This window comes from Lissotriton helveticus, chromosome 1_1, assembly GCF_964261635.1.
Source record: "Lissotriton helveticus chromosome 1_1, aLisHel1.1, whole genome shotgun sequence".
NCBI classification, from domain to species: Eukaryota; Metazoa; Chordata; class Amphibia; order Caudata; family Salamandridae; genus Lissotriton; species Lissotriton helveticus.
The window spans coordinates 1,717,184,145-1,717,209,935 of NC_136057.1; the positions used below are offsets into that span (position 1 = coordinate 1,717,184,145).

General features: G+C 43.1%; 1 long non-coding RNA gene across 1 annotated transcript; it reads left to right on the plus strand.

The window, feature by feature from the left end:
* The first annotated feature begins 1,177 nt into the window (after positions 1-1,177).
* Positions 1,178-14,544, plus strand: LOC144774104 (uncharacterized). Its single transcript, XR_013600094.1, has 4 exons — positions 1,178-1,426; positions 1,523-1,635; positions 10,843-10,993; positions 11,105-14,544. It is a non-coding gene; the product is annotated as an uncharacterized LOC144774104 (long non-coding RNA).
* The last annotated feature ends 11,247 nt before the right edge of the window (positions 14,545-25,791 follow it).

Genomic DNA, 25,791 nt, shown 5'->3' on the forward strand with positions numbered 1-25,791 from the left:
ATGAGCGGCAGTTAAGCAAGGCCATATTGACAGGGGCCAGAGTGGAGGAGTGTAAATCAGGTCCCACGAATTGAAAGGGGCATCTCGGGCAGTGTGTAGAGTAGTCCATCTGAGCGATGTCCTGAACGCAGCCCAACTGGGGGGAGGGTCTAGGTTGAATAAGTGCCTCTCGTGAGTTCATAACTGGATGTTCAGCACTGATGGGACGAGTGCTGGGCCCTGGGCTCGTTCTGGCGTGGACGGGCGCAGACGGGCTTGCCTCTGGCATGCCTCCGGCGCGCCATCGGCGCGCCCGCTGCACTCGTCCGCTGCGCATACGATATTGGTGTAGCATTATGTAGGGTGGGTCGAGTGAGAGGCGCAAGACTAGCACGCCGACCTCACTCACCCAAGATGGCGCCCGCGAGGAAAATCACGCATCCAGGTAAGCCCCAAATCGGCAGCCTGGAGGTGCTTTGCCCCGCTTTGAGAAAAGAGCAATGAATAAGGCTAGGAAAGGATTGCGTTTTTAAAATATTGGCATAAAAACTCGAGGATCGCTAAAAGTGATTACATTTCCCAAGGTGAATTATGCAGTCAGAATTAGAAATATTCTAGCAAGAATTCCTGGTCTAAGTCCCCGGCTTCCACCTCAGGGACAACTACCTTAGTCAAAAAGTGCTCGCCGATGGAATCCTTTAGTAGGGTGGGTCGAGTGAGAGGCGCAAGACTAGCTTGCTGACCTCACTCACCCAAGATGGCGCCCGCGAGGAAAATCACGCGTCCAGGTAAGCCCCATCATACAGACCTAATGCGTTACAGGCATGTACAACAGATAGATGTCAAGCTTTGCCCCCCTTATACATGTTACTTGTATAAGTCATTTCATTTATTAATTTGTCACCTAGAAAGGGAGCATGGACCTGTGTTCATGACAGTTGAGGCCTAGTATAATTCTTGATATAATGTTTATTGCAAAATGTTTATTGCTAATTGTTGCGAAATGTTGTCGCCGATCAATTCACAGAGTGTACTTGTATCTGTATGTAACAGCACATTGCTAATACTTGTCATCAAACACGGTGGAATAGCACCGACACAGCCAATTCTCACGGCCACAGATTCCAGCATAACCACATACCACACGTACTGCCAACTGAAACCACTGTTGGTGACGTAGTAACGTGACACACGAGAGCTGGCAGACCCGTAAACGGTTGCCATGACACTGCGGCACCGATCGATCAATCGAACGGTGCCGCGGCGCTCATCCCTTCAGCCTGTCCAGCGATTTTTGCGAGCTTCGCTCCAAGCCGATATCCATTCTGAAAGGGAGTGCGAGGCGAACACATGCTGTCATCGCACCTGGAGCCGCATCAACCGGCAAGACGTCACACTACATCCGAGTGGGCATCACCACCATTACTGACACGGAGATTGATCCCAAGTAAGTCACGAGCATTGAGGTCCCCACATCTCTGCATATCCCCCTCCTCCAAACCCCCCCGCCTCGCTTTACTAATCCCAACTGTTTTGCTCACAGAACCCCGACATCACCGAATGTCAAATTGCTAACGACATCCAGCCATCAGAGAAGGGCTAGAAGAGTCCTCCACCCACAAGTAACAGAGGCAGCCTGCACCTCTTCACTGTGAGGTAAGAAGCGTACAGTAGTAATTAGAGCCGAGCTAATACTGTTGTCCAAAGCACTATTCATACCATGTCCTTTACCTTCCCTGAACGCACAACGCAGCACCCGTCCGGGTACTCACGTGAGTTCACTTTTCCTTATCTTCACCACATACGGGACACCACCACTTCACGTAGGCTGCACTCTTTAAAAATCCAGGTACTTACCTACCCTAATATTCCTTCTCATAACTCTCGCATAAGTGCCAGTCAAACCAGGCCTAATGCTTTATGCATTTCCTGCAGATATCCCCACAACATACGTCCTGAGGAGAACCCACATCCGATAGAGGGTTGAAAGGTCGTCGACACCTGTACAGAAAGGAACTTTATACAGCCAATGTTACCACACATTCAGGCTGTTACCATACATAACGGAATGGTCACTTCTTGTACATATGGAAACCTTTTTGCAACACAATTCACTGTATATATTCACTTACGGTTCCATGTCTCACTTGGGGATTCACTGCACAAAGTATACTACTTTTGAATTTAAGAAAGTGATTTATACTTCTATTGTGTATATATAAATAACTATCAGATCTAGCTGTTTAGAGAACTCATTTTGTCCACTAACATTATCGTTGTCCCTTACAAATATATCGCCATTGTGCATGTATATTATTTGAAATATTAGTTATCATTTTCGCTAGAACCGCTGTCTCCCAGTATAAAACTAATACCCTGATTCTCTGTGAGTAGGGTTCCCCTGTATTCAACAGTGACATGATGGATGTAAGGCTATCAAGATTTAAATATCTATAGTTATCTCCATGATGGTCAGCACAATGCTCACCCGAGAGTTATAATGCGGAAATAGAAGACTTGCTGTTCAGTAATGCCAAGCCATTCCCAAGCCAAAGAAAGATGTTGCTTGTGGTACAGGGAAATAATCAGAGTAGCACTAAATAGAAACCACGTTCTTACCTTCCATGGAGAATATTGGACACCAATGAAATTGGCCAAACTAATGAAAGGAGAATCATATAGCAGGAAGTGAAGATTGATGGAGGCTGATGATAAACATACGTTTCCAGAGTGCCCTAATTTGCATAAATTTTGGCATAATATGTTTAAGATGGACAATGAGATCTTCAGGCCAGAAACTGAGGGAAGTCATACTTTAAATTTGTTTGGGAACTGATTCGATATTGGACACTAAAATAAACAAGGCATAGGCAAGAATATTATTTTATTTCATAATTTTTGCAAGAAGGGAAATTTGTAAAAGGTGGATATCAGTACACTCCCCAAATGTCACAGATTAGATCAGTACGGTTAATAATATAAGCAGTACAGATGTTACATGTACCTCAAACAAAGCAATGAAAACCTACAAATATTATGAGATATGGTAAGCTGAGCATATGAGTCCAGTGATAACTCCATAGCATTACTGAAGTATGAGTACACTGGGAATGCCTGCTACAATATTCAGTAATGAATTAATACATTTATTGTTTCAGTTCATACAAATTGTTACAAAGGCCGTGCCTGGTGTCCATTGATATTTGAGTTTGTTAGTATATTTCCCAAAAACCACTGCCTTTGTTTTACTGGTGTTTGCTGTTAATTCATTTTCGTCGTTGTAGATGCTTAGTGCGCCCAGTGCTCCTTGCAGGCCCATCTTCGTATGGTTCATTAAGACCATATCGTCAGTATACTGCATTAAGAACAGTCTGGTCAGACCAATTTTAGGTGCTAACAAGTTGGCTTTTGATATTGATTTACCATGGTCTGCAGTATATAAGTTAAAAGTAAAGGTGCCAATACACAGCCTTGTTTCAGCCCTCGGTCTGTGTACACCTTCTTTGTTGCTGTGTTCTGGGTTACTTTGATGCATACCCAGTGTCATGTCCTTGGCCCCCACAAAGCACATTAGTTAAGCTGCCCATGTACACGTCTGTCCATCTTGCTCATCCCTCTGCAATGCCCATCCCCACACCCCTGACAGGATGTGGTGTCCGGTTCCCTCCGTGTCCCCACTGTCCACTGCAGGGTCCTAGTGCCCTTCCCCAGATCACTACATCTCCCCCTTTTGTCACAAAGAAATGACGAGAAATTTGAAACACAGAGATGTGTAGATAGAGATTGATGCAAGTCTGCCAGGGCACATGTCGGTGTGCTTCCCATAATTACATTTCTTCTATTAGTCTTTTTGGCCGTCTGCATGCTCTTCTTGGTCCGGCCTCCGTCTGTTGCCCTTCTGCTGGTCCCTCGCCATCGTCTGTTTCCTTTCTGTTGTGCTCCGACTCTTCTCGTTCTACTGTTTCCTTATTTTGGTCTTCCTTATTCTTCTCCTTCAGTCCTTTGAAGTGTGAGCTGTTCCATGTTATCCTCTGGTGTTCTGACTCTGCCGTGATCATTAGACCCTTCACTTTCGTTACTGTTAGCAGGACTTTAGAGAACATGCTGTGAGATTTCCTTTGTTGTCGTTGACGCACTACCACTGTGTCTCCTTCCTTTAGGTGTGACGAGATGACGTGTCGCCTGGCGTCTGCATATACTTTCATTTTTTCTTTCGCCTCTCTGTCTTTTGCTGCAATGCTGCTGTGATCTGGTACCATAGTTGCTTCTATTTGCGGTAGCCTCGTCCTACTTGTTCTTCCCAGTACTAGCTCTGTCGGGCATCTTCCTGTGGAGATATGGAGCGTGTCTCTGTAGTCACGTAGCACCTGACACAGAGCTTGGCCAAGTGATATCTACGCCAGCTTCGCCCTTTGAACGGCCTTTTTGATGTTCCCCATAAACTTCTCCACCATTCCATTCGCTTGAGGCCATAGCGGAGTTATCTTCCTGTGGTTTATCCTTTAAACCCTAGATAGGCCATGAATCTGTGGAATTCTTCTCCTGAGAATGGAAGACATTTGTCTGTTTATTAATGTTTCGGGTGAGCCCCATGCTGTAAATATGTCATCTAGTATCGGTAAGTTTTCTGTTACTGATGTTGAGGAGACATGTCGTACTATAGGACATCGCGAGTGTTCATCAATGACCACAAGCAGTTAGTTGCCTGTGTGCAGTGGCCCAAAGAAATCAGCTGCTAAGGTTGTCCACACTGCTCTTGGAAGTTCTGACATTTGTAGTGGTTCATGCTTGGCTGGTGGTCCTGTCACTTGACAGAGGTGACATGTCGTTATGGTGTCTTCCACCATGTGGTCTAGGCCAGGGAACCATACTTTCTCTCTTAGCAAATTCTTTGTTGCTATTATGCCTCAGTGCGACAGATTGACCAGTTGCCGCCTGAGTGAACTTGGTATCCGTATCCTTATCCCTCGCATCAATATTCCTGTGTCTGTTTCTGACAGTTCTTCATGTACCTTCTTTAGAGCTAGTAGTTCTTCCTTGCATACTCCTACTCCCCAGGTGCAGTTATTTTTGACGTGTCTCCATCTCTGCCTTCTCGTTGTCTCTATGGCCATTTTCAGCGGGCATCTTCCTTAGTCTCCCTTGCTAGCTCCGCTAGTGTTCTCGGTGCCGGGGTGTTTTGCTTTAGTACGAAATTGAGGTACTCTTCTGTCAACGATGTTGTCTCTTGTGCCTGCGGTAACGGGTGTCTCGACATGTAGTCTGCTGGGTTGTGTTCTTTCCCTGGCTTGTGCACAATTGTGAAGTCATAGTCCAACAGCCTTATGCCCCAGCGTTCAATCCTGGGTGGTATTTTGGCGGATGGGCTGCCATAGATCGTTAAAAGCGCCTAGTGGTCAGTTATGATAGTGAATGACTACCCATAGATGAACATGTGATAGTGTTCACTCGCCCATACCACTGCTAGGCTTTCCATTTCCGGTTGCGAGTATTTCTTCTCAATGTCTGTTAAGCTTTTGCTTGCATACTCGACAGTTTTTCTTGGTGAGTCTCTCCCTGGTAGATGCTGCGCTAGTATTGCTCCTAGTCCTACTGGATTGGCAGCGACAGTCAGTTCAGTGCGGAGCAGGGGGTCAAAGTTGGCAATATGTTCCACTGTCATCACTGCTTGTCTTATTTCCTTGAATGCCTTGTTTCATTCCTGAGACCAGATGAACTTCTGTCTTTGTTTGGTCAGTTCTCCTAGCGGTGTGTGCTCACCATGGCGGAGTCCTGTATATATCGAGTACAGTAGCTGGCAAGTCCTAGAAATGATCTTAATTCTGCGACATCCGTTGGAGGATTTGCGTTCTTCAGTGGTTCTACTTTGCTGGGGTCTGGCCTCATCCCTTGTTTGTAGAAGATGTGTCCGAAGAACACCAATTCCCCTCTCCCCAGCTCGCATTTGTCTCCATTCAATGTTAGGCCCGCTTGTTCCAGTTATGGGCACACTTGACGCAATGCTGTGTCATGTTCTTTATCTGTTTTTCCAAATGCCAATATGTTATCACTATAGTTTAGGCTATTCCGTACCGGCCTTATCACCTGCCTTATTGTCTCCTAGAATATCTCCGCTGCCGATGAGATTCCGAAGCTCAGTCACTTGTATGTAAACAGGCCCTGGTGTGTGGAGAATGTTGTGATGTACCTGGACTGGTTATCTAGTTCTAGTTGATGGTACCCTTTGCACAAGTCCAGCTTCGAGAATCGACAGGCCCCAGTGAGACAGCTGATCATTGCATTTAGGTGTGGCCCCGGGTGACGTTCCCTTGCTATTGCAGTGTTTGGGATCCTCATGTCTACACAGATGTGGCTCTTTGAGGTTTTCTTCTTTGGAACTGCCACAATCAGAGACACCCAAGACATTGGCACTTCATCCGGTTCAATTATGTCTTGTGCCAATATGCTGGTTATTTCCTCTTCAACTTGTGGTTGTAAGTGGATTCGTAATCGTCTATGATGTTGGGCCACCGGCTTAATTGCTTTATTGATATGTAGTGTTATCTATTTTCCTTTCAATTTGCCGAGACCTTTCAGTATAGCTGGGTATTCTTGTAGAATGTTCTCAGTTTCTGACAAGTGGTACGTCATTGCTAGTAGCCTCATCACCTGCGCCGTCACATTGCTTACCAGGCATGGTGCTGGGATGTCGTCACCCTTTAGCATGTGTATTTCTTCTTGGTATGACTTGCCCTTGTATGTTAAAGTCTCCATAAACTTTCCCATGTTTTTTACGGGGCTTTTGAAGCCCCACGTGAACACATAATAATAATAATAATAATACTGAGCTTATAAAGCGCCTGGTTACACTAGCCAGTGTGTTCCTGCGCTGTGCCGCTGAGGTACCCTTCCTGGCCTGTTCCTGTGAGGTGCCCACTCCTGGGCACCCCAAGGTGAAGCCAGGCATCCTAGCGGTAGGGCCGGTGTGGAGATTAAGCAAGCTATTGCCCAGAGTTGCAGAGTGGGATCCACGATCAGAGTAGGCACGAGGCGAGAGAATTATCGGGTCCGAGGACATTGAGCCCAAGACCCTGCCGCGACGGGAATTAAACCCTGGTCCGGGCCAGACCTCTGCATCAGAGTCTGCCGCTCTAACCAGTGAGCCACACTTCATCCACGGTCAACAGTGATAGCTGTGGTTTCACTTTCATTTTCTTGTATTCTGACATGCACATGATGTTGCATGTCGCTCCACTGTCAAGCACAAACTTAGCTTGGTGGCTCCCTATGTCGATGTCTACTGTGGCGGTTTTCTTTATTTGCTGCTTCTCGACGAGATGAATGTGCTCTGGCCTTTCAGCTTCTTTGGGCGTGTCTGACATTAGATATAGTCTCGCCTCCCTAACAGGTGCTGCCATCTGTTCTGATTCATCAGAGGAGCTACGATTGGCCTATTCCATGTGTCGTGCATACCTGTTGCTGGTCATCCGTGGTCTCATTATTCGACCTCTCTCACTTCTGAATTGTCCCTGTTGCACTTCCTGCACTTCTGGCCCATTGCTGGGCAGGCACCGACGTGTGGGAATTCGAGGCCACCTAAATAGCATGTTTATTCGCTCCTCTTTGGTAGGACCGGCGCCGGGTATTCTTTTTTTTTTTATTCCCAGTGACGCAATGTGCTAGCGCCACTCTCCTTTCTTTTCCCATCTCTATCTACTTGGCATGCGCTGTGGCCCGTGCTTCCGTGCAAGCCACTGTCAATATCTTTTCCAGCGTCATTGGTTCCTTCAGAATGCGTGCTCGAAACTCCACTGATTGACAACCTTCGATAATGTGCAATCTTATTGCTTGCTCATTGTCAAATTGGTCAAACACGCAGTATGTGACCAGTTTTCTGAGTCTTGTTGTAAAGTCGTCTAGGCTCTCTTCTCCTTGCTGGCATGCAGTGTTGGATGTGTACCTCTCAAAATCAATGTTTCGTTCGGGGTCAAATTTCGACACTGTATCACTCCTTTGTAGTCAGTTGTTTGATCATTGGGGAATGTTAAGAGCAGATCTTCTACTTCATCCCCTGCGAGATTCAGAAACGGGTACAGTTGTTTGCTATCTGGGACGTCCATGGCGCACATGTAGCGCGCAAATTGTCTGATCCATCTCTTCCACCTGATGCCTGCTTGAGGTTCCGATAGGCTAAATGGTAAAGGCCTGTGGAATACTGCTTGCATGCTCTGCTTTTAAGTGTCGCTCATTTTCCTTCTTTGGCACTTTCCTGACCCTTTTTTCTTTTTCTTCATTTAATTCTTTATTTGTCCCTTTGTTTCCTCTGTATCTTGCTGTATTTCCACTGTTTTTCTATTTGTTTTATGTCTTTCACTGTATTTCTTTGTTTTCCTATATATTTCAATGGCTGCCTGACTTAAAAATGGCTGCCGCGCTGTCCTCTGCTCCTATTGGCTTTGTTGCCTGACTTCAATATGGCTGCCGTAGTCTCACGAGATTTCTGTCCCGCAAGCTTTTTGCCTGACCTCCTAAGATGGCCGCCGCTTGTTCCTTGCTCCTGATTGGCCCGATCTGCTTGTCCTCAAAATGTCCACCCCGCTCTTGCGATAGTTCGTTTGAACTTTGCGCGTCTCTATTCTTTATTTGGATGCGGGCACACTCGTGTGCTGACGCCTATCTGCTCTTCACTTCACCGGCAGGTGCTTTGCTTTTGCGGGCAGCTTCAGTGCTGTTACCACTTTCTTCGGCGGTGGGTGTGGGCTCCCACGTCCCTGCTTCTTTGGTTACTTGACTTGGGCCAGGGTGGGCTCCTGGCTCTGTTTCTTCTCCCCCGACATCGCTACGATTCTTTTTTTTGTTGGCCAGCGGACCAGGGTGGGCTCCTGGCTCCGTCGCTCGGCTTCTCCGGGGGAAAGGACTCCGATGCATGCGTCAGCTTTTTCTGTGGGTGATGGTCGCTAGATGACGATCCCGCCTTCATTTGCCAGTTGTCATGTCCTCGGCCCCCCACAAAGCACGAGAGAGACAGGTAAGGGTCTGTGATTCTTTATTAGTTCCTTGTTAGTTGAGCTGCTCATGCACACATCTGTCCATCTTGCTCATCCCTCTGCAATGGCCATCCCCCCACTCCTAACCGGATGTGGTGTCTGGTTCCCTTCATGACCCCACTGTCCACTGCAGGGTCCTAGTGCCCCTTCCCAGGTCACTACACCCAGGTTCTGGTGTAGAGGGTAATGATGGCATTCAGCAGCATGTTTGGGATGCCCCAGTTTTGTATTATTTGCCAGTTTAAATCCTATTGACACAGTTGAACACCTCAGAGTAGTCTATGAAGCATGCAAAAAGATGTGCTGTTTTTCCTGGGTGGACTGTTCTACCAGGTAAACTTTGGCTAGAATGTTATCCAATGTTGATGCTCCTGCCCTGAAGCCAGATTGGTAAACTGATACTATTCCATCCTCATTAGCCTAGTTTTGTAGACCTTGTATCCAGAATGGCTATTATCCTGTAATTGGTTGGATCTCCAGTGTCACCTTTTTTACGGACTGGTTGAAGTTGGGAGCCTTTCCAGGCTTCGGTATTGTTGAATTAATCATGTAGAACTGGTATAACGGGGTGAGTATAGTTGCCCAGAATTCATAGTCCACTTTGAACAGGTGTCCAGGTAGGCCGTTGGGCCCTGGGGCTCCGTTGCTTCTGATGTTCTTTAATATTGTTAACACATGGTTGTGCACATCAAGAGTTTCAGTTGTTTCCTCTATGATTGTATGGTTTTCCCCGATTTTGTTACCAGTGACATTGTACATGCTGGTGCTCTTAAATGATCGTTGGTAGTGTAGAAGGGTGTTGTAAGAAGGCTTGCAGTACAGTTTTTTCTCATGGTTGATCCATGTGAGGCTTGGAACTCCATTTTGCCAGTCGTGGCCGTGCCTGAACAGCATGTTGACGTATAGCCAAAATCATGATTGTCTATTTGGGATTAAAAGACTGTGGGTGCAACCATTGGAAATCTTTTTTTTGTGTGTGTTTTTTTTTTAGCAAATTGTATTCTTTTTTCACACAGTAACAAATTGCACAGTTATACAGCAAGACCAGGTATGTAATATAATCATGAAAGAGAAACTATTTAGCAGTTTACATCAGAATCGTAGCTCAAGTGACTGTACAGTCCATGACTTCCAGTAAAACGATTGTCCTCACCCTCTTGTTAGAACCAATAGTGTCAGTCCCGCTCAAAAAGCACCACTAGTACATTGTAGAAAAAGTATTTTTCATACAACAAATAACTTTTTAAACAATCCCCCCAATCCCACTGATGACGGTACCTGAGGCAGACAAAATTAGAAAAATCAACAAACTGCACACATCGTGATGATACGATTGATCATGTCCGAGGGATAGCAATTCCGCTATACGACTGGCCTTAATGGGAGACACCATACAGAGTAATACAGGGAACTCCGTTATGCATACAATCCACAATACTATATTCGATCAAGCTTACACATTTCCAGGAATAAGAACGTCAGTCACCTTAGAAGACTCCAATATGGTGTATCCGCTCATAGATTCACAGGAAATGGAAGTGGGATGAACTAAAGGTTTCAGGAGGAGACAAGTATGCTGAAAAAAGGGGAGGGAAGTATGAGAATTTTTAGCAGAAAAACGTATAACTTCTTTGAAGGAAAAGGGTAATAATAAGGTGTGTTCAATGTAGAGCCAAAGAGGAGAAAAGGGGGAAGGGTCCGATGTGAGCCAACCTAGGGCCTGACACAAAGAAAAGGATTTATGATAAAGACGAAAATCCAGGAAATTAACACCGCCATTAGATTTTGATTTCCGTAGAAAAGATAGGGTGATTCTAGATTTTTTATTCTTCCACAGGAATTTGGAGAGGCACTAATCAATGCGTTTAAAGTAGATAGAAGGAATATGAACGGGGAGCATGGAAAGGATGTAAATTAAGATTGGAGCAATCATCATCTTAATCGAGTCCAGCCGGCCCCACCAGGAGAGAAAAAGAGGATTCCAAGAGGTAAGTGATTTCTCAATTTGAGAAAGAGCAGCAGACATGTTCAGTTTAATGGAAGAAGTGATAGAATTAGAGAACCATATGCCGAGGTATTTCATTTTTTAACTATTCCAGGCAAAACCGGTGAAAGACAAGAAATGAGGAAGACAGAATTTTGTGAGAGGGAGAATTTCAGTCGGGAACCTGCGAAAAGGAGTTACATTCAAGAAGTAAAGGAGGAATAGAGATCTTGGGGGCAGAGATGAATAAAAGAATATCGTCCGGATAAGCAGAAAGTTTAATTGGTGATCACCATAGGGAAAACAGGAAAATGGAATTGTTATTGCGGATAGAGGTCAAACAGGGTTCAAGAGCTAAGACGAAGAGAAGAGGGATAAGGGACAACCTTGACGAATGCCACGTTGGAGAGAAAAGGAAGATGAAACACGACTATTAACTAGAACTGCGGCTTTAGGAGCGGAATATAATAAGGAGACAAGTGATATAAATTCGGGACCAAAACCGTGTCAGCGTAATGAAGCAAACAAAAAGGACCAATCAACTCTATTTAAAGCTTTCTCTGCGTCAACAGAGATAGCAGCTAGAGGGATAAAGAGGAAAGAGGCTTTATTTAAAACATTGAGAAAAAGATGAGAATTGTTGTAATTGAGTCTACCTTTAACAAAACCACATTGCTCTTTATCAATAAGATGAGGCATGATAGGGTCTAAACGTAAAGCTAGTAGTTTAGTAAATAATTTATAATCAACATTAATTAAAGAAATTGGGCGATAATTTTTACAAAATTTAGGGTCCCGACCATCTTTGGGAATGAGGCAGATGGTTGCCTCTTGAAATGTACCTTCTGTCTTACCAGTTGAGTAAAATGAATTGAAAAGCACTAAAAGTTTAGGGAGTAACAACTCAGAAAAGTGCAAATAAAATTCAACAGAAAAACCGTCTGGGCCAGGTGATTTACCTTTAGTGAGGGTATTTAAAGCTTTGGAAAATTCAGTAAGGGAAAGATCATTTTCGAGATCAAGAAGGTTAAGATGGGAAGAGGAAGGAGTAGAAAGTTTGTCAAGATAAGTCTGGATGAGAGAAGGAGTGGGGGAGATTCTGGTGTGTAGAGGTTTTGATAAAAAAGTTTAAATTCATCAAGTATTTCCTGGTCTTTATGTAGAAGGGAATTATCAGAGGAATAAATCAAATCAATAAAAGTATGTTCTTTACGTATTTTAAGGTAATTTGCTAGTAGTTTCCCTGCCTTGCTTTGACCACTATAACAGCGAGCACTACTGCGAAGAAGAATTGTCAGTAGAAGTTTTGTTAAACTCCAACTTGGCTCGTATCAAATCTGGTGAGGTGCAAGTTTGTGAAAGTGTGTAATATTCATGTTCCAAAAGTTTAATTTGAGCTAATACCGTTTTCCGTTTCTGAAGAAAGCATTACTTTTTCTTAGAAACAAAGTCTATAATGAAACCCCGTGCAGTGGCTTTAAAAGAATCCCAGATAATATGAGGGGAAGTACTAGAATAACAATTTAGAAGAAAGAATTCATAAGCGAAGGAGCAAAAAGAGGAGGAAAAAAGAGGGTCAGTTAGAAGGGAATTATTTAAACACCATTGGGAATATTTTGGATGTGGAGGGAGTAAGTCAAGATCTGTTACAATTGAAGTGTGGTCCGAGATAACTATAGGTTCAATAGAGGAAGACAGTACATTTTGAGACAAAGATTGAGAAAGAAAAATGTAGTCTAGATGAGAAAGGGATGAATGAGGGGGAGACAAAAAAGGAGTAGTCAAGAGTGTCAGGATGAGAAATCTGCCAAGAATCAATGAGATGTACTTGAGAAATAGGATCAAGGAAGTGCTTGTGAGTTTTTGAGCAATCAAGGACCAACAAGATCAATCAGGCTGTGTAGGACCATAAATATTAAAAACAGTCAAAGGAACAGAATTAATTGGCAATTTAGCTAAAATCCATCTACCTTCAGTGTCATTTTCTTGCGATAAAACTTTACATATTAATTTCCTATGACATAGAATGAGAACACTGGTTTTTTTTTAGTAGATGGAGAGAATAAGACTGTACCTACCCATCTTCTTTTTAACTTATGTGATTCGGTTTATGTAAGGTGGATCTCCTGCAAGAGAACTAAATCAGGTTTGTAATAAGCGAGGTGAGAAAGAATTCCCTTTCTTTTAATAGGATTGATAAAATCCTTTACATTCCAGGAGATGAGATAACTCTGAATGCAAAAATATAAAAAATTGGCAAGAACAACATTTACAGTAATAGGAACATCATAAAGAATAACAATGGATAAAGGAGACAAAGGATAATGAAAGAGGAGGAGAGAAGGAAGAAGAAAGAAGGAATAAGCGAAGAAACTGGTGATAGAATCATACATAGAATGAGGGGAATCGAACATGGGAAGGAGAAAGGAGAGTAAAACAATTCGAGAAGAGGTAAAGAGGAGGAAAAAAGGGAAAAGGAAAGAGAGAAAAAATAAAAGAGGAGACAGTACATATCCAAAAAGGATGACTGAGAGTAACATACCTGAGGGGAATAAAGGGCAGACAGTGGGGCAGGGACAATGCATGACAAAATGAACCACCCAATCTGGGGAGTCCAGCCGCATCAGGTCTTGAGGAAGATAAGAGAGGGACCATACATGATGAAGAAACATAAACAAATCTGTATGAATAAAACAAAGAGACAATTAACATTGAAATAATGTATAGTTAGATATATAACCAACTAGCGTATAACCGGAAACACAGTACACATGAAGAATACATGTTGCTTAAATAACATCTAAATAGAAAAAGAAAAAGGAGAAAGGAGAATAACATCAGAGAACAAAACAACTGCTTAACTAACAGAGCCAATAAAGAGACATCAAGAAACAGAGCCAATGAAGAGACATTGACAGGAACTCTGCACAGAAAAGAGATCAAATATTCAACCATTTGAAGAACCTTTTGAAGAATTAGTAATAGTATCCATAATATTGGTGGTGTGAATATGAATACAATTCTTAAGTTCTGCAGGATCATGAAAAGTCCACATTTGGTTTTAAAATGTCACCTTGAAGATACATGGATGAAACAAACCGTATCTAGCGCCACTAGCTCGAAGGGGAGGGCGTAGATTCAGGAATTCTTTCCTTCTGGAAGCTGTGGCTTTAGAAACATCTTGAGACAAAAACACCTTCTGACCAAGCCAGGAAATGTGTCTTTTAGCTCTAGCTGCAGAGAGAACTGAGAGCAGATCAGTGAACTTCAAAAAGAGAATGATGACCCCCACAAGGTTTAACTGGAGCTGTTGAGAGGGGTGAAAAAGGGCCAAGCCTATGAGCTCTTTGAATGCTAAGTGAAGTAGTAGGAGACATATCCAGGAGTTTCAGCAGAAAGGAGTAGAAGAAAGATACAGGGTTGTCACCTTCCAGAGACTCAGGCAAACCATAAATACGAAGGTTGTTCCCCCTATTTCTGTTTTCTAAGTCTTCAGTGTGTTGTTGAAGGCTTTGGACTGTTTTCTTCAAAGATGAGGGGCCTTGCATCACCTTTGCACCACTGGTGTGCCACTTTTTGTGACGCACCAGCAGTAAAAAAAATGCGCCTTCTTGCGCCATATTTACAAAGTGACGCATCTAGGTAGATGCATCACTTTGTAACCCCCTGCGCTACATTATACCTGCAATGAAAATAGCAAGGACCCCCTGAATGCAAAAATCCTTCAATTCCTAGGTCAGGGACAAAATGTATGGAAAGTAACAACCTAGGCAATTGTATTGTCTTATCTGTACAATGACAGCTGGGAGAGGCAACACATTAACAACTAGTGTAACACATTAACAACTAAGGTTCCGTTTGTTTATTGACAAAAAAACATTTAAAATCACATGTTTTATAAAAAGACTTGTTTCCATATGTAATATAGACCAAATCAGACAATATTAATAATATAGAATCACAAAATTACACAATTAAAAAAAACACAAAGAAAGAAGTGGCATAACAATTAATTCAAATTCGGCGCGCGTTTCGACGACCAGCGCCTTCCTCAGGAATTGCCACGTATTACCTAAAGGAAATGTACAATGGAATACATTCATTAAAACCAATACATCGTTTCATATATCATATGTACAAAAATTAATTCAAATCGTTACATCTCAAAAAACAGAACCCACAATAGAACAGCTAATAATGTATACAGTACCTCCCACTATTTAGGTAACCAGGAAAGACTTACATAAATAAAGTCTATAAGAGATAGTTTTCTTCATTGCTCATTTGAGACCAGTAGTTATATCATTTTAGACCAGTAACTGTATCATTCATATGAATATGAACACTAAAAATTTATCAAAATTAGATGATTGAATGGAAGAGGGTCCATCATGACGATGACCGGAGTATGGACCTTAATGTATGTCCTTTAAGTAGACAAAATGACCCATGAAAGTCAATTAGTAGTATTAATTTAGAGCCTATCTAAAATATGGCAGGACTTGTTACAGTACTTACTTAAGAAACTTTAAGCTGTTTGATACAATGATGAAAATAATGCTTGATTTATCTGTAAAAAAATTAAATATTATGATATCACAAAAATCCCTTACATTTAAACAAGGTCTTAAAGTATTCAAAGCGGGTCTGATCCCAGGGTTCATTTAATACTTACATTAGTCTAACAATATATTCTTCCTAGCGTCTTATTTCTCAAAAATGGGCGGACTGTTCACTTTCACAGCGTTGATAAAAACACAGCCAAGGCACTACCAGATAAGTAAAGTGCCGTCTTATATCTGGTGAAGGAGAAGTCGCTTGTCACGAATCAATGTCTTATGTGGATTTCTAAATAATAAAGATAACGTGAATGAGTAAAAAATCTTAAATCAGAAGCCCACAAAGTTAGTAAGCATATATTGGAACCCTATATAGTCTCTGTAAGCTCCATAATATTGAGAACATTAATATCTAATATATAAGGATGACATGTGATACCATTTCAAATCTATAAAGCCATTGAAGAGACGGGCCAGTAAAGTCTCTTCCGATCCGTAAAGCGACTAGAAAACGGGCCTGTAGATTCAAACTGATGAACATTTGTAAAAAGATTAGCCTATGTTAAAACCCCGTTCTAAATTAGTGATAATTTGACAGCCCAAACATGATATATACCTAACTAGCAACGCACATACTTAACATATAATAATAAGATCTAATAAGGGCTTACAAAAAAGTATTTATTTTCTAGAATGCTAGCAAGATTACCTCGTAGATTTAGACAGCAGTCAACGCCTTCCGATATATACGAGTTTTAAGGGCATAAGGCTGCGAACCAAAACAGGGAGTTAAACCGAGGATAGATTACAAGATCTATATTTCTGTGCAAAAGACACAACGATTACCTAAAGGATAATAGGTCACAGACCCTGACCTTCTGATATGTCAATAATTATCAAGACATGAAGCTGCAAGGGATAGACAGGAAAAACAATATAAGCAGCCGCACTTAATATAAAAAGAAAAACTACATATATATTCATTCAATTGGTCACATATCTAAACAAAAAGATTACCTAGTGTATGAAGATCGCAAACTTTAGCCTTCTGGTATGCCAATAATTTACAAGGCACGAAGCTGCAAGGATAAGCAGAAGAACGATATAAACAGACGTAATTAACATAAACGTAAAACTAAACATGTACTAAAACACCGAGCAGCAGTCAGCGTTTTACCTTTGATAGTGCTCTGCCAAGGGGAACCAGAGGCGGACGGCATCTTACGTCATGCACGGGCTGATGCCGGGAAGATATCAACGGGAAGTGGAATATAGAGCCCTTTAAATAGTCGCCAATAATTGGATGGCCTTGCCTAGGTAGGTCATGTGCTATAACACATGACTGATGTACCTGAAGCCTAACATGACAATAGCAGACGGACTAAAGGCCCGATGCCTTCAAAAGCGAAGGTATAGCCCTAGTCAATAAAAAGAACCGACGCGCAACATCACCAACAATAAACGCGAGCATGCACGTACAATCACCAGACATGAAAAGAATATGGGGGTTAAACAGATATGGTCACGATAGGATAACAAACACGATGTTTAGCACAGCACACATTTGAAACATCAGTATGTCACCCGTTGTTTTTGGTTATTTTTCTAAAAGAACCCAACCAGTCACATTACGATGGTGGTTATATATAAAGGGGCAGATTTATGACGGCCTTGCGCCGCCGGTGCGTCACTTTATTTGACGAAACGGCGGCGCAAACAATGCGCCCTATTTACAACGTGACGCATCTAGGAGATGCGTCACGTTGTAAAGCCCTGCGCCATAGGAGGCGTTCCTGCGCAGGGGGGGGGGGCGTTCCTGCGCAGGAACGCCTCCTAAAAGTGGCTGAGTGAAATCTATAAGAATTCAATCAGTCACTTTCAGGACAATGCTGCGCCAAAACCCTGCGCCTGCTTGAAGCAGGCGTAGGTCTTGATGCAGCATTGTGGAGATGGGAACCCCCGAGCCTTGCTGGAGCTGCATCGCGCTTGCGACGCAGCTCCAGCAATGTGCCACCTTTACGGCACAGATGCGTCACGCATCTGTGCCGTTTTTGCCCCATGGTGCGCCGCATTGTAAATGCGGCGCACCATGGGTGGCGGAGCAGCGGCGCAGGATGACTGGCGCATCCCTGGGGATGCGCCAGTCATCATAAATCTGCCCCCAAGTGAGGTACATTAACTTACATGGTCAACGTCTTTAACGTTTTCAGATATTCCCCTGATAGAGGCAAGTATTGCCGAAATACAAAGGGTGAACGAGATAAGTGCACTCCAGACCAATGTATTGTGGGAAATGAAGTTCCACTTGTATTAAAAAAGACACTACATGACAAATAGAAGGATTGTATATGTAACACTTTGGAATAATATGAAATATATAATAATTGAGAAACCATTTGGAGTTTGAGAAGATTAATTACTGATAATAGCTGCAGGCAGCACATACCACCCAGTGCCCAACCTGACACTGCAAGGCAGTGGAGCAACCTGGTTTATTTCATTTATGCCTCCGAGCAGGAGACGATACTATGGAGCACGAGCGACCGACAAGACTTTAGTAGAAATTAGCAGTGGGAGACCAATACCCCACATTTGATTCAGGAGACTATACCAAGACACAGTCCATTGGCTGAAATAAGCTAATATAATAACTCGCTTTATGGTGGTATACAATCAAATCTGTTTACTCGCAGCCCATGAAATCATGAATGGGAGAGCATACTATTATAGTCTATAACTGATAACAAGGATATTTATATACCTAAAAGTGAGAAATATAACAAATCGCTACATGCTACGTTAGATAATATAATATAGACACATGTGCTAGCAGCCCAAACACAAATAAAGTAAAATAAATGGGAGAGCTAAATATAAAGAATTAGATAAAAATAAATTAATTATTACCTAATTTCCACTGCAAAGATGTTAGACAATAGCGTTTTCCCATGGGATTTCGCTATTTAAACCATTTTTAAAGGTGTGTAAAGAAAAAATCCAGAAGACCTCACGTTTCTTCCTAACTTGCATACCACCTTTGGCATCTGGGGTGTTAATTGTTTTCCAGAACACGCCATTTGAAATCGTCTGGTCCGTAATTATGCTCAATGAAATGTTTCACCATGGGTGACAATAGTTTTTTTGTTCTTATGGCGGAACGATGTTCCGTCAGCCGAACTTGAATAGACCTAGAGGTTTCTCCAACGTATCCTAGTGGGCAGGGACATTGGATAAAATAGACAATATTAGATGTCCTACAGTTCCACATTTGGTTAGCATTCGTGGTATAGCCATTATGGGTAAATACTTCCCCATTGAGGATGGTACAACAAGATTTACACGAGGAACATGGCTCTGTACCTCTAATCGGTTGATTAGTATCAATTGATTTCTGTAGGAAATTTTTCTGACTACGTAGATCACTAAACCGTGAATGGACAATTTGATCTTTATGTTCCTATTGCGCCGATGTGCAAATAGTGGTTTAGCCAACTTTTGATCCTTGGTGCAGTTACTATTTAAGATATGCCAATTTGAATTGACAATTTGCTTAACTTTGGCATCCAAAGTCGAGTGTTTGGTAATACAAACGAGTTGATTGTACTCAGTAGCAGTTTTTGGTCTCAAGAGACATTCCCTATCGAAACATCTAGCCCTCTTGTAGGAGTCCCTCACCAGCCGGTGGGGATATCCTCTCTCTAAAAAATGTTTTCTCATAACAGCAGCTTGTTTGTCAAAATTACAAACATTAGAGCAAGTGCGCCTAACCCTAAGAAATTGTGAAAAGGGGATACTTTGCCTCTGGTTACGAGGTTGAAAACTTTGGTAGTGCAACAAAGTATTCCTCTCAGTGGGCTTCACGAATACGTCCACTTTGAGTTTTCCCTGATCATTTAAAATTAATATGTCCAAAAACTCTACTTTCTCTGTGCTCACATGAGAAGTGAATTTAAGGTTGTGATCCAGGGCATTTGTCCAGTTAAGAAACTGCGCCAGATATAATGTATGCAGGGGGGGGTGTTCCCATGCAAGAAAGGGTTGTAGAAGTGACACAGTGAAATCTACCAGATTTCACTGCGCCACTTATAAGACGCAAATGCGTCAAAATCTTATGCCTGCCTCACAGCAGGCGTAAGACTGACACAAGCCCTTTCACATGGGGCTTGCCCCATGTGAAAGGACAAATTGCTGGAGTTGCGTCACTTTTGTGACACACTCCAGCAATGCGTCACTTTTGCGCCATACAGATACGTCAGAAATACTGACGTATCTGTAACTTCTTGCAACATGATGCGTCATACAGTAAATATGACACATCAATCATGTCGCAAGGAGGGAGCACTGAGAAGTGACACATCGCTGCTTTCACGCAGCGCTGCGTCACTTCTTATAAATAAGGCCCTGAGTTATCTTGTATCTGTGGTACTTGAAGTTTCAATGAAGACACTCTGCTTTCCATTGTAGATCATTTTTCCTCTAAAAATTGCATCTTGTTTTTGGTTTCCTCCACAAACGGACGCAAAGCACGTATCTCTTTCAAAAGTAGCTCCATGGATATGGAGGACGAAGATTTGTCAGGAAATGGGGGGTCGTGTTTCAAGCATTTAGATGTGGAGGTAGAAGGAGATGATTTGTTCGAGGCAACTTGTGATGATGAGGAGCTACGGTTAAAAGTTACTCCAGCCATCTGAAATGTAGTAAAAGAAGAGTCTCGTGTTGACACAGAAGGAAGAGTTACTAATGGCCTTTGTCGTGATGGAACAAAAACAAATTTCGGTTCGCACAATTTTCCCATAAGAGCTGCCGACCAGAGAGTATAGTAAGGAATGCACAAGTCTCGATAGAACCGTGGTAATCTCCAGAAGGATCAACAAATGGTTTGACTAGCAGTGACTTAAGAAGAGAAGGAGCACGTAGGCGCAAAAATGCCAACAAATTTTAATGTCACAGACCTTGAAAAAGGTAACATGTGGACCATTTGGTGAAAAATCAGAAATGACTCTGTATTATACAAAGGAGAGGGCGAAAAACTCCAGTCATGTCAGGTAGGAACCAGGTAGTGTTTGTAATAGTCAGTAACTTGTCCTTTAAAGGAGTGCTCTGGCTATATAGGCACAAAGTACATTAATGAGGCATATTAAATCCAGCAACATCTGCACTGAGGGAGAAGTAGCACATTTGAAGAGAATATTATAGCTCTTTAAGTAAAAAAACAAGTTAAATGTGGACCTTTGTGATGGTAAATAAGGAATGGAGCCAAGACATGTCACATAGAATCAAATAATCCTGAAGTTGTGCAGTGGTTATTCACTTATGAGGAAACAAAAACCACAAAGCCAGAATCCAGGAAAGCCATAAAATAGAAAAGATAGTAAAATGCGTGTATAGTCCTTTAAGAACTTTACAGGAGGCCATTAGGGGGTTAACAGAGGCTCCAGAGTGGCAGGTGAATTCCTGCTGCTATGATGTGTATGTGCTGAGGAGACGCGCGCTTACAAAATGGCAGGCGCTCCGAGGCAGAAGAAAGTGGCAGGAAAAGGTGAGGCAAGCGCGATATATGCGACGTGCTCAGCGTCCAAAAAAGGGCTCACCGGAATTGTAGCATGTTGGGGTGAAGAAGGCTAACAAGGTCCAAGCAAAAACAGGCGCTGGAGACGCGCCAGCAGTTGAGAAGCGTCCCGGGACAGTGGAGCTCTACCCCTAGGCCGCCATTCCGTCTGGCGCCGTAGCCACCCCCCCCCCCCCCATAATTCTAAAGTTGTATTAGAAGGAGCAACATTAATACTCTGTGTTTTTAAGCACTTCATTGGGGTTTGTGGTACCGGAATACACAGTGAGGTGGAGTTAAGAATACTTTCGTCCCTATCACTTACACAAAGCTTCTCACTGTTGGCGATTTATTTAGGGCAGTAGTTAATTTTACCGCCTCACTCAGTAATACAGGTCCCCTCAGTACAAGTAGTTAACGATTACTCCACGCTCATAATCTGATTTTCTATTGCCCCCATTGCACCTGTTATATAATTCATAATAGAAGATCAAGCTTTGTTTGGGGATTTAGTCACCGCCATCCCTTTCTCCCATGTTCAATTCCTAGCTATTAATTGGGTAATATTGCATAATCAAAATTACAACCATGGTTATTTAGTATATTTTGCAGGCAGGGAAAAGGAACAGTGCATCGGTCAAAAGCCAAATGAGTCTTAAATGAAACAATCAATATATCATTCCCCTGTGGCTTAAGTTGAGCGGGGCCAGGGCCCGAAGTGAAGAAAGACAAATAACAGTATTAACAAGCCTCTGGGTGCACATTGTAATCAGTTGGCCATAAAACTCCGGAGGATCCACCTCTCCAGTCCAAGAGGGGTGGCCCAGTCCTGCCTCTTCCTGTCGCTGATAGGAACGGACTGACCCGCCCTTGACCTGGGCACTGCCTGGGTGCAGCCCGCGCAGCGGGACTCTGTAGCCCTTAAGTAGGGCTGATTCCGGTCAGCTGTTGGACGACCCAGGGGATTATAGGTGATGTAGTGCCCAGCCGCTGCACCTCGCAGCTGCTCACCCCCACAGTGACCAGAGCTCCTGCATTGGAAATGCACTTGAGTAGCAGTCAACGGGTGGCAAACACTTTGCGGTACTCCCCCGTCAGGACACCGTCATAGGTGATAGGTAAGATCCAGGAACAGCAAATCCCTTTTTCTATTCAGTGTTTGCTGCTATACCTTGAAAGTGCTTGTTGTAGAGTGACACACTTACTTAAAGTAAAAGTAGCTAATTTCTGAAGGACAAAGACCTCAATCAACTAGGAAGTGAGATGGTTGACCATTTCTAATTTTTATTGCTTAAAGCTATAAACTTAATCTTCCTATTCATCAGCATCAAGTGATTGAAAGACCCTTTCAGTTCATATTCCCCATTGTGCATCTCTTGTTAATTTCCAAAAGGAACTTAAGACGCATTAACTTGTTTACTCTTTCATTTACTTCATAATATATAGAATTTGAGTTGCTTTTCTGTATTCTTCTAATTTCAGTTTTTCAAAGACTGTTTCTTTGATTGCTGTGAACATTGCACTACTGTATTGACTCAGTACAAATGCTCTATTAAATGACAAAATAGGAAACAGAAAAGCAGATAAAGGTAATTCAAATAAAGTCTACCAGTTAATGACAGATAAGCTTCAATCAGGTTTTTTAGTCCGCCTCTGGTGGTCTCTAGTTGGCAATGGTTTGCACCTTTGTCCAAGTAGGGACCCTTCTTACTAGTGAGGGTAAGAGGATACATTTCTAAAGTAAACCCTGCTCACCCCCTTGGGAGATTGGCATGAGCAGACAGACTTTTTTCAGAGGCAGTGTGTAAAGCATTTGTGCATGCAATCAGTAACACAGTTGAAAACCCTACAAATGGACAATACACCAGGTTAGAAAAATAAGTCAAACTTTATCTAAGCCAAACAAGACCAAAGGGACAAAAATCCACAATACAATACTGTCAAAATAGTTACTTTACAAGATAACCTTTAAATTGCAGAAACAGCTGAAAAACATAGTTGTTCTGACTTGTAGCTCCGTACGGGGCTACTGTGATGCAGCAAATTACAGTGTCTAACAATTCCAGCTGACTGCATTGGTGTAGGTCAGCTAAAGCGAAGCTGGTCAGGGAAACTGTCGCAGTTGAGTTCCAAAAATGTTGGTGAGACCAAGGACGTGGTGCGAAGTGTGGTGGTGCCTTCTGCGGGGCCTTCAGGACACAGAATCCTGCGATGGACTCAGTGACAGAGTTGTTTGCCCCTTTCTTCTGCGGTGACTGAAACCAGCTGTTCCAGAGACTGTGCCCAAAAAGATGATGAGGTCTTTGCTGCTCCTGAGACCTCTTGAAGAGGGAGCAAGCTCAACTTCCAAGCCCTTGGAGATACTTTCTAAAGCAGGATGCACACACAGTTCCTTTCCTGGGCAGAAACATCTACTGCAGACCAGTCCCAGACAGCACACAGAAAAGGGTCAGTACTCCTTCAGTTACTTCCTGCTCTTCTCATTGGCAAAGGTTCCTCTTGAAGTCCAAAAGTGATCTAAAGTTCAGAGGTCTGCGTCCCACTTTTAAAGGCACAAATTCCTTTGTTCTCTGGTGGCGGAGAAGCTCTTTTCCCAGCCAAAACCAGTTTTGTCCTCTCTGGTGCAGCTGCCCAGAAGGGGGTGGAGACAGCATTGTAACAGGCAGACCATGCCCATTCAGGTGTGAAAGAAATCTCCATCCCCTACTCTAAATGCAGCCCAGGTCTAGTCAGCCCAGCCCAGGCTCATCCAGGAAATGCAGGACACATATCAACCCCCCCTTCGGTGGCCGTCTGAGATAATGCACATCCCTAGCCCATATCATTCAAAAGCCAGAAGTCAATCCACAAACCAGCATAGGCAGACAGGATGGCTAAGCAAGAAAATACAAAAAGAACAATAGATGGACAGAATGCAGAACAATGTTATACATTCACCCCAGGACAGAGATCTGGGCCTAAATCCAGTGTTGCCACTTTGCCACTAGATTCAAGCTAACCTGGCTTATATGGGGTGTTACTCCAAAACCGGTCCCAGGATGCCTGTTTCCGGTTCAGGGAAGACATGGCTTGGCAGTTCGGGCTTAACTGTTCCCATGAGTCACAGGGTCAAGAAAGATTTGCACATAGCTGGGTCTGAATTGAGGCGGCGAAGTGAGCTAAAGAACGATGATGGATTCAACCCAGATATGTGACTGGTGGTGAGTGCCTGAAAAGTTTCAGCGCTCCGTCCATCATCTCCTTGTGTTTGCTTTGTTCGCCCTAAGTTGGCAGGGTATGCCCAGACGTAGGTCCCTTGCTTATTTTTCCACTAGGTTCAAGCTAACCTGGCTGATGAGGGGTTTCACCCCGAAACTGGCCCCAGGATGCTTATTTCCGGTTCAGGGAAGACCTAGCTTGGTAGTTCGGGCTGGACTTTTTCCATGAGGCACAGGGTCAAGACTGATTTGCATACAGCTGGGTCTGAACTGAGGTGGCGAAGTGAGCTAAACAACGATGATGGATTCAACCCAGATCTATGACTGGGGGTAAGTGTCTGAAAGTTTCAGCGCTCCGTCCATCATCTCCTTGCGTTTGCTAAGCAAGAAAATACCCACTTTCTAGAAGTGGTATTTTCAAACACATAATCTAAAATCATTTTTACTATAAGATTCATCTTTAGATTCTGAGTTCAGGCATACCAAACTCCATCTTTCTACCTTGCCCCAATGAGAAGTTATATTTATAAAATGTTATAAATGAACTACCATTCTATTGTATCGGACAGATAGCTTTTCAATAGTGAAAACCGAAATTGGCAGTATTTCAATATCAGGACATGCCACACACATCAGGACATGTCCTACCTTTCACATACACTGCACCCTACCCACAAGCCCACCTTGGGCCTACCATAGGGGTGATTCACATGTAATAAAAGGGATGGTTGGGGCCTGGCAAGTGGGTGCACTTGCCAGGTCAACATGGTAGTACCAGATTGCACACAGACACTGTAGTGGCAGGTCTGAGTTTCATTTGCAGGCTGCTCATGTGGGTGGCACAATCAGTGCTGCAGGCCCACTAGCAGCATGTGATTTACAGGCCCAGGATACACAGAGTGCAATGTACTAGGGACTTACCAGTAAATCAAATATGGCATTCATCGAATCACCAATATATAAATACAATTTACAGGTAGAGCATATACACGTTAGCATTGATCAACAGTGGTAAAGTGCCCAGATTCATAAAATCAACAGAAACAGGAGACCAAAAAGCAAAACGTCTGGGGATAAACCTGCTGAAAAAGCCAGGTCTAACAATCCACTATGAACAATGCTGGAACACTGGGCAGTGTCTTTTTAGCTATTTTGGAGTGTTTTTTCGCTTGACATTTTCTAAAGACTGCTAGTTTATGTAGCATGCTTTTTAGAGGTGAGCTTAATGTCACTTTAGTTCCGAAACATGCCTTTGTCTTTGCTGTTTTCCCAGTCACCATGCCAGCATGCGTGCACTGCACAGCACTACATCCTTCATGTTCTGTACCACTCACAGGCACATATACGCCGAGCACATGCATTCAACATACATGCACTGCACAGTACATGTACTGTACCACTCACAGACATACATACACCCACCACTTGCATTCAACATGCCTGCACTTCCCAGCACTGCATTATCCCAGTATTTTACCCTGCCTAAGCACACATACAT